This window comes from Convolutriloba macropyga, unplaced genomic scaffold (genome assembly GCF_964194025.1).
Source record: "Convolutriloba macropyga unplaced genomic scaffold, txConMacr16.3 SCAFFOLD_5705, whole genome shotgun sequence".
Classification (NCBI taxonomy): Eukaryota; Metazoa; Xenacoelomorpha; order Acoela; family Convolutidae; genus Convolutriloba; species Convolutriloba macropyga.
The window spans coordinates 1-10,000 of record NW_027450788.1 but is presented as its reverse complement, the minus strand read 5'-3'; the positions used below and the strand labels follow the sequence as shown (position 1 = coordinate 10,000).

General features: G+C 43.7%; 1 pseudogene; it reads right to left on the bottom strand.

Moving 5' to 3' along the window:
- Positions 1–804: 804 nt before the first annotated feature.
- On the bottom strand, positions 805–956 carry LOC142356156 (5.8S ribosomal RNA; annotated as a pseudogene).
- Positions 957–10,000: the final 9,044 nt, after the last annotated feature.

Sequence of the window (10,000 nt, the reverse complement as noted above, 5' to 3'; positions counted from 1 at the left end):
GATTCAACCTACTAGAAGCAGCATAATACTTGTATTCAACAATTTCTGTATCAAATCCCAGTTTTCTCTGGTGCATCTTTGCCAAACTATTCCAAACTGCCTGAGTCTGAATACCAATTACAGGTACTAGTAAATGCACGTTACTAAGGACTATATAGTTCTAGGTTACTGTACACAACGACGTTCACATGTTGATGTTTCAGCTGCCGCTTACTAGAAACAACATAATACTTATCGTGCATACCTTTCCATAACTTGTCCTTTTCAGATGCATTAGTTTCCCTTTGTCTTGGCTTCTACAGTCAGACTGGCTACTAGTAACAGCACAGTACTAATCACATATCGTTCTACAGTTTGCAGACAACTTTCACATGTTGATGTTTCAGCTTTCGCCTACTAGAAACAACATAATACTCGCTGTATACATTTGTAGTTCTCTATGTAACTTTCATGTGAAGAAGTTTCGCCAGTCTTTTTGACTGTCTCAAATCTGAGTCATGCTTAGGCTACTAGTTGCTTCATAGTACTTATCGCCTCGAGATCATTGAACAAAACTTGATTTTCACATGTTGCTGTTTCAGCTTCCGCTTACTAGAAACAACATAATACTAGTCTCATTAAGTTCCGTCTCTTTGCAATTTTCTTATGAAGAAAATTCGCCATCACAATGACTCCAGCAGTTCTTGATCAAGGAATGCAATCATTGATCAGAATGCTATTATTTGAATCGGTTCTGCTTTAAGTGTTCCAATTTTATTGGAAGCACCAACAATAGAACATCAATGTGTTCAATCGAGAGTTATATAACCCTGAATCGGACGCAGTCAACAGCCGAAGCCGAGACCGCCTTTTGCGTTAGAGAGGTCGGTAAACAAATCTTGCGATTCATACCGAATTAACACATATAGCTGTGCTCCTCTTCGTAAAGCGAGCCAAGTGATCCCCTGTTGAAGGATGTATTTGGACCAATCTAGTAGCATTTGGTTTCCAACAAGCTCTCCCAAGTTAGCTTACTTATTGGGCTTTTCAACCAATTCGGTTGGCTACAAGCATCATCAAAGTACTAGCCACAGTTTGATCGCAAAATTCTACGACTTTCACATGTTGATGTTTCGGCTTGCGCTTAGCCTACTATAAGCAACATAATACTAGTCATATCATAGAGCGTGATCAGCTTGTGACGTTCTCATGATGAAGTTTTCACCAACAGTGTCTCACTTCGAGCTTAAATCCAGCTACTAGTAACTACACAGTACTGACTGCAACGATAACTTTTATCTATACCTTTCACATGCTGCGCTTTCGGCCAGGGCCTACTAACGTCAACATAATACTCGATATAAACTTTTGTTCATGATGCAGCTTCCCCATGCAGAAGTTTCGCCTTCAAATGCTCTCTTGGCCATATGACGTAAGAAAAGGTTACTAGTAACATCACAGTACTAGCCACAGTTTGATTGCAAAATTCTACGACTTTCACATGTTGATGTTTCGGCTTGCGCTTAGCCTACTAGAAGCAACATAATACTAGTCATATCATAGAGCGTGATCAGCTTGTGACGTTCTCATGATGAAGTTTCACCAACAGTGTCTCATTTCGAGCTTAAATCCAGCTACTAGTAACTACACAGTACTGACTGCAACGCTAACTTTTATCTATACCTTTCACATGCTGCGCTTTCGGCCAGGGCCTACTAACGTCAACATAATACTCGATATAAACTTTTGTTCATGATGCAGCTTCCCCATGCAGAAGTTTCGCCTTCAAATGCTCTCTTGGCCATATGACGTAACACAAGGTTACTAGTAACATCACAGTACTAGCCACAATTTGATCGCAAAATTCTACGACTTTCACATGTTGATGTTTCGGCTTGCGCTTAGCCTACTAGAAGCAACATAATACTAGTCATATCATGGAGCGTGATCAGCTTGTGACGTTCTCATGATGAAGTTTCACCAACAGTGTCTCATTTCGAGCTTAAATCCAGCTACTAGTAACTACACAGTACTGACTGCAACGATAACTTTTATCTATACCTTTCACATGCTGCGCTTTCGGCCAGGGCCTACTAATGTCAACATAATACTCGATATAAACTTTTGTTCATGATGCAGCTTCCCCATGCAGAAGTTTCGCCTTCAAATGCTCTCTTGGCCATATGACGTAACACAAGGTTACTAGTAACATCACAGTACTAGCCACAATTTGATCGCAAAATTCTACGACTTTCACATGTTGATGTTTCGGCTTGCGCTTAGCCTACTAGAAGCAACATAATACTAGTCATATCATAGAGCTTGATCAGTTTGTGACATTCTCATGATGAAGTTTCACCAACAGTGTCTCATTTTGAGCTTAAATCCAGCTACTAGTAACTACACAGTACTGACTGCAACAATAACTTTTATCTATACCTTTCACATGCTGCGTTTTCGGCCAAGGCCTACTAACGTCAACATAATACTCGATATAAAATTTTGATCATGATGCAGCTTTCCCATGCAGAAGTTTCGCCTTCAAATGCTCTCTTGGCCATATGACGGAACACCAGGTTACTAGTAACATCACAGTACTAGCCACAGTTTGATTGCAAAATTCTACGACTTTCACATGTTGATGTTTCGGCTTGCGCTTAGCCTACTAGAAGCAACATAATACTAGTCATATCATAGAGCGTGATCAGCTTGTGACGTTCTCATGATGAAGTTTCACCAATAGTGTTTCATTCGAATTGGTTCTGCTTTAAGCTCTCCAATTGTTTTGGATGAACCAGTTTTGCCCTTCGAAGCCACTTTTGTGAGCTTTTGTGGGTCTTTACCAAGAGGATATACCTCAAGGCCTCTTTCAATTCCTTTAAGTTCTTTCAACTCCTTTACAGTTTCTAGGTTCACATAGCTGCAAACCTTATTTCTAGTTTTAAGTCTGGCCAACTTGGGGAGAGTTGGTGCAGACCGTGACCAATTCTAGTAGGATGCCACAACAAGAATGTGATCAACTTAGCTTGTCGATGAACCTGCCCCACATTCAAACAACTCTATCGCCTTTTCCTCGTATAGTTATATGCGAGGGCCTCTCATAGAGAGCGCTGTTAGCAACCTTTTCCACATAGACGATAAAGTTGTGAGTGTTTTGCACATGGCTGTTGTCATCACCACGTGACGAGTCAACTCAGCTTGACTCTCTACACTCCGACAAGCTTTGCACATACGCCTTTAGTTCAGTATGTGTCTTTAATCTGACTCCGGTGCCTCAAGCCGGAAAAATTGTCAGATTATGATCATTATCGGTTAGTCATCCCGATGCAAGATCGTATCGTACTGTCTTTGTCTACCTCCAGATTCCGAAGAACAGGAGGAGACTCTCCCAGACCTACATATCTGGGAGAATGTTCAGAGGGCGAGAAGCTGTGGATTACTCTCCCCTAAGAACTGACTAAACTTTACCCTCGTCCAAGGTAAGTTTATTTTAGCTAGCCCTTCTATGTAAAGGAATCTGAGGCTAAGCTGTGTTTTTTTCGAGCCTTTGGCTCGGAGCAAGTTCAGTGGGCGCCCCGAGTAGCTCAACTCTTTCCCACTGAACAGCGCAACGCTCTGTCACTCGCTGGGATTTTTGCGTGTCGGTTCTAACCACGCGACTTGTGGACCTTTTTAGGCCTTTCTCATTCACAAGTCTATAGCTGGGCTTCTATAACCCAGCTTCTGAGATCTAGATAGCTGCAGTTCTGCTAGGCTGCTTTTGCTAACTAGTCTCCCTTTAAGCAGTCCCTTGCCATGACTGCTGAACTATGTATCCACACAAGTAGTTTTTGAGCTCGATACATACGAGATTGGTTGCCAAGCAATCTCTAGCGACAGAGCGTCATGCGCACTACAGACATGGCCTCTACCAGCAGCCATGCCCGAAGGAATCAATCACTGATCCTTCCGCAGGTTCCCCTACGGAAACCTTGTTACGACTTTTACTTCCTCTAGACAATTAAGCTCGATCCGCTTCATCCCGTTGCCGGAGACCGAAGTCCCAACAGTAGGAATTTGCAATTCTTGCTTAACTATCCAATCAGTAGTAGCGACGGGCGGTGTGTACAAAGGGCAGGGACGTAATCCCTATGAGTTGTTGACTCATAAGTACCAGGAATTCCTGGTTCACGTCTGCAAGTTACAACAGACGATCCCCTTGAAGCGCTGTACTTTTCTCTGATTGCCCAGTCCATTTCGGACCAAGGGCTGAGTACTCAATCTAAAAGTACACAGTGTAGCGCGCGTGCAGTCCAGAACATCTAAGGGCATCACAGACCTGTTATAGCCTCACTTCATCTGCGGTATTTAATTCCGCATAGTTCCTCTAAGAAGTGTTTGAATTCACATATAGTGAATTTCATTATTTAGATGGAGAAGATCTCGTTCGTTATCGGAATTAACCAGACAGATCACTCCACTAACTAAGAACGGCCATGCACCACCGCCCATATAATCATGAAAGATATTCAATCTGTCAATCCTTAAGATGTCTGGACCGGGTGAGTTTTCCCGTGTTGAGTCAAATTAAGCCGCAGGCTCCACTCCTGGTGGTGCCCTTCCGTCAATTCCTTTAAGTTTCGATTTTGCAACCATACTTCCCCCGGAACCAATAAACTTTGGTTTCCCGGTTAATCTCTTGCCAAGTCAAGATCGACTTTGACAAATTGTAGGTTGGTATAGTTTATGGTCAGAATTACGAGGGTATCTAATCCTCTTCAATACTCTGACTTTCGTTCTTGATTAATGAAAACATTCTTGGCAAATGCTTTCGCAGTAGTTTGTCTTGCCACGATCCAAGAATTTCACCTCTAACGTAGCAATACAAATGCCCCCGTCTGTTCCTTTCAATCATTACCGCACTCAGCCAACCGGCATCAATCGAGTAGCGGGTCATTCTCCATTATTCCATGCTTTATTATTCGATCCCAAAGGATGCTTTGAACACTCTAATTTTCTCAGGGTGAAAACACCGTTTCCACAGTTCGTCACATTTAAGTGCAAACTATTTCTTCGATGCGAAGGATGAGCGGAACGAGTCAACAGATTTAACTGAAGACCATGTTGCCGTTCTACTCAAACAGATCCAACTATGAGCTTTTTAAACGCAGCAACTATTGCATACGCTTGTAGAGGCTGGTATTACCGCGGCTGCTGGCACCAGACTTGCCCTCTACTCGTTCATCAATGGAGCTTTTAAGTCCATTCCATTCTGATTACAAACCATAAAGGTTCATATCATTATTTCTAGTCACTACCTCCTCGTGCGGAGAGTGGGTAATTTGCGTGCCTGCTGCCTTCCTTGGATGTGGTAGCCGTTTCTAAGGCTCCCTCTCCGGAATCGAACCCTGATTCCCCGTTACCCGTCACAACCATGGTAGTCCGTTACACTACCATCATAGGTTGATAGGTCAGAAATTCGGAAGTTCCGTCCCCAAGCCGAAGCTATCTGGGATCTTTCAGTTACTAGGACTCATCACGGGATGTGTCTGTACTTAGCAAATCACCCGGTGTAGTCTTGTAAAAGTCTCCGACAGTGTCGGACAATCAGCATGCATTAGCTGCAGGGTTACCGCAGTTATTCATTTAGCTTGCAAATCAACTAATAGATAGTAACTGATTTAATGAGCCATTCGCGGTTCCACTTTTTCAAGCTTCGCTTGCACATGCATGGCTTAGTCTTTCAGACAAGCATATGGCAACTGACAGGATCAATCAGTTTAATTGTACTTTGAACAATCTTTCGATTTGTTCGAATTTAGAAAGACATAGCCTTGCGGCCTCGTCAATCTTGCTTTGAGCTTTTTAAATCACGAAGAGTTTCAATGCATGCTTTGGCATGGCTACTAGTTACTACACAGTACTCTACACACTTAGAGTTACCCACGATTACACATTTCACATGCTGATGTTTCGGCTCGCGCGTACTAGAAACAGCATAATACTATGTGTACTGGTAGATAGCGCTCTGTGAGCATTTCCCATGAGCAGGTTTTGCCCTCCAAATCTCTGTTCTACTGTTACCAATACCGGCTAACAACTGTATCATACTAGGGAGAATTGACTCATGATTTAAAAACCAGATGTTCACATGTCGATGTTTCGGCTCTCGCCTACTAGAAACAACATAATACTAGTCTGTTAAAAATCTCAATCACGCCGCCTCTTCAGATACAGAAGTTTTACCTTTTATTGGTTAGAGAACAGCTTTCCAGCTGTCGACATGGTTACTAGTAACAACACCGTACTCAACACAAAAACTTTTCAACTTCACAACTTTCACATGCTGATGTTTCTGCTTTCGCATACTAGAAACAGCATAATACTTATTGTTTTGTCAAGTAATTTGTGTGTCTTTCCCATGTGAAGTTTCACCGGTCAACAATGTTTCCCTGACCAATTACGGCTACTAGTAGCTGTATAATACTAGGGAAAATGATTGAGGATTTAATATCAGATTTTCACATGTTGATGTTTCGGCTTTCGCCTACTAGAAACAACATAATACTAGTCTGCTAAGAAATCTCGCTCAAATTGCCTTTTCACATACAGAAGTTTCACCTTCTATTGGTTAGAGAACAGTTCTCAGCTGTCGACATGGTTACTAGTAACAACATCGTACTCAACACAAAAATTCTTCAACTTCACAACTTTCACATGCTGATGTTTCTGCTTTCGCGTACTAGAAACAGCATAATACTTATTGCTTTGTCAAGAAGTGTGTGTGTCTTTCCCATGCGAAAGTTTCACCGGTCAGCAATAATTGCCGTGTCCAATTAAGGTTACTCATAGCTGTATAATACTAGGGAAAATGATTGAGGATTTAATATCAGATTTTCACATGTTGATGTTTCGGCTTTCGCCTACTAGAACAACATAATACTAGTCTGCTAATAAATCTCGCTCAAATTGCCTTTTCACATACAGAAGTTTCACCTCTTCTTGGTCACTGTACAGATGATGCTGTCTGTTCTTTATTTGGTTCTGCTTATTATAAGGAGGGGCATCACTCCTTCCTCCTTGGTTTGCATGCATTAAGCCTGCTTTGTGAAAAGCGTATCTTTCTAGCTTTTCTTCGCCTTACTCGAGTAGGACGATACAATCCAGACATTAGTCAGTCTTGGTGTAAAGTCACTGAGTATTATTCGGTTCTGCTTTATTCAGCAATATGCTGTATAATTGTTGTAATTTGCGAACATATTTGTTCTCAGTTCCGAACTACTAGCGACGACAGATTACCAGCGGTCATGAGCCATCAAGGTAGTTCTTTGGTGCATCAAGTAGAGAGGTGCCATCAAACAACACTTCCCTAATAATGCTACACACATAGAATTTGCTACAGTGCAGCTTTTTACTTTGCAAAATTTGCGCACAAATTTTGCATAGAATAAATGTTTTATCAAGATTTTTAGATCCCCTCCCTTGAGAGAACGTTACTCCTTTAAGTGAACACCCCGCGGCGTCCTGTTGTTATTGCTTATAACCATTTCGCAAGCCGGAGGCATAATGCACTACGCAAGCCGCTACTTTGGCACAGAGGCACCTAGTTTACACCCGGGACTTCAGGTGGCCCAGTTTTACACCCAGTACAGCGGTGCCAGTTGGTAACCCGGTGGATCCTCGGAGACCAGACATGATCATAGATCAAACCCGATGTATGCTACTCCTGAACGTATAGTATCTCCACTGTGCAATGAAATTATCGTTCGTTTCGGGCCTTCCTATACGTTCAGCAGACAATCGCTAGGAATTCACCTCGTGACCCGTGGTGACCACACTGGATTTCAAGTTTATTGATTTGGACAGACCTGTCATTTATTTGCTTTTCAGCTTCAGTTCTGCTCGATCTAGCTTGCCTAAGGCTTGATCTCGCTTTGCTCACCCCTGTAGGAGCCTCTACTAGTACCACTCGGAGTAATGGGGAATCCACCAGACCTAATCGATGAATGCCATCAAACAACAAACATCATACCCGGCTTCATCAGGCATATTTTATTACTTCCGAGAGGTACTTTAGTATCAGATCTTTCTCCATGCCTCTTATGAGGACCCGTCAGACCTTTCGGTTTATCGTTTAGCTTCAGTCCTGCTCGATCTAGCTTTCCCAAGGCTCGATCTAGCTCTATTCGCCCCACTAGAGGGCTCTCTAAGACCCCTCGGTCTTAGTGTTAGCTCCGGTACTGCTCGGTCGTGCTTGCTGAAGGCCCGACCCAGCTTTAGTTAGATTCTCGTACTTTCTCTTGGCCTCTCTAGGAGGACCAGACAGACCTCTCGGTCTATCGTTTAGCTTCAGTCCTGCTCGATCTAGCTTGCCCAAGGCTTGATCAAGCTCTATTCGCCCCGCTAGAGGGCTCTCTAAGACCCCTCGGTCTTAGTGTTATCTTCTGTAATGCCTAACCAAGCTTACTACAGGCCTTGGTCAGGTCTTTATCGGTCACCGATTAGTAACAGACCAATCATAGGGCCTTCCACCCTATCCGGGTTGAGGTCTTTAGTCCAGCCATATTTTGACAAGACACCTCTCCCTAATAATGCCCCACACATAGAATTACTGTCCATGCAGTATTTAACTTGTGTTTTTTTCTAAAATTTGATTTTCACTTTTGGAGGTTCATTTGCTCCTCTGACACTCTTTCAGCTTCAATCTTACTCGATCTAGCTTTCCCAAGGCTCGATCTAGCTCTATTCGCCCCACTAGAGGGCTCTCTAAGACACTTCGGTCTTAGTGTTAGCTCCGGTCTTGCTCAATCGTGGCTTGCTGAAGGCGCGATCAAGCTTTAGTTAGCTTCTCGTACTTCCTCTTGGCCTCTCTAGGAGGACCAGACAGACCTCTCGGTCTATCGTTTAGCTTCAGTCCTGCTCGATCTAGCTTTCCCAAGGCTCGATCTAGCTTAGCTCTATTCGCCCTGCTAGAGGGCTCTCTAAGACCCCTCGGTCTTAGTGTTAGCTCCGGTACAGCTCGGTCGTGCTTGCTGAAGGCCCGATCAAGCTTTAGTTAGATTCTCGTACTTTCTCTTGGCCTCTCTAGGAGGACCAGACAGACCTCTCGGTCTATCGTTTAGCTTCAGTCCTGCTTGATCTAGCTTTCCCAAGGCTCGATCTAGCTCTATTCGCCCTGCTAGAGGGCTCTCTAAGACCTCTCGGTCTTAGTGTTAGCTCCGGTACAGCTCGGTCGTGCTTGCTGAAGGCCCGATCAAGCTTTAGTTAGCTTCTCGTTTTTTCTCTTGGCCTCTCTAGGAGGACCAGACAGACCTCTCGGTCTATCGTTTAGCTTCAGTCCTGCTCGATCTAGCTTTCCCAAGGCTCGATCTAGCTCTATTCGCCCCGCTAGAGGGCTCTCTAAGACCCCTCGGTCTTAGTGTTAGCTCCGGTACAGCTCGGTCGTGCTTGCTGAAGGCCCGATCAAGCTTTAGTTGGCTTCTCGTACTTTCTCTTGGCCTCTCTAGGAGGACCAGACAGACCTCTCGGTCTATCCTTTAGCTTCAGTCCTGCTCGATCTAGCTTTCCCAAGGCTCGATCTAGCTCTATTCGCCCCGCTAGAGGGCTCTCTAAGACCCCTCGGTCTTAGTGTTATCTCCTGTAATGCCTAACCAAGCTTACTACAGGCCTTGGTCAGGTCTTTATCGGTCACCGATTAGTAACAGACCGATCATAGGGCCTTCCACCCTATCTGGGTTGAGGTCTTTAGTCCAGCCATATTTTGACAAGACACCTCCCCCTAATAATGCCCCACACATAGAATTACTGTTTATGCAGCTTTTCACTTGTGAAATTTTTAATTTTCGCAATTATTATAGAATAAGTGTTTGCGCAGCTTTTCATAGGTCGAGCTCTAGCTAGCTAGCTCAAGCTAGCTAGCTAGCTCAAGCTCAAGCTATCTAGCTCAAGCTCAAGCCAGCTAGCTCAAGCTCAAGCTAGCTAGCTAGCTCAAGCTCAAGCTAGCTAGCTAGCTCAAGCTCAAGCTAGCTAGCTCAAGCTCAAG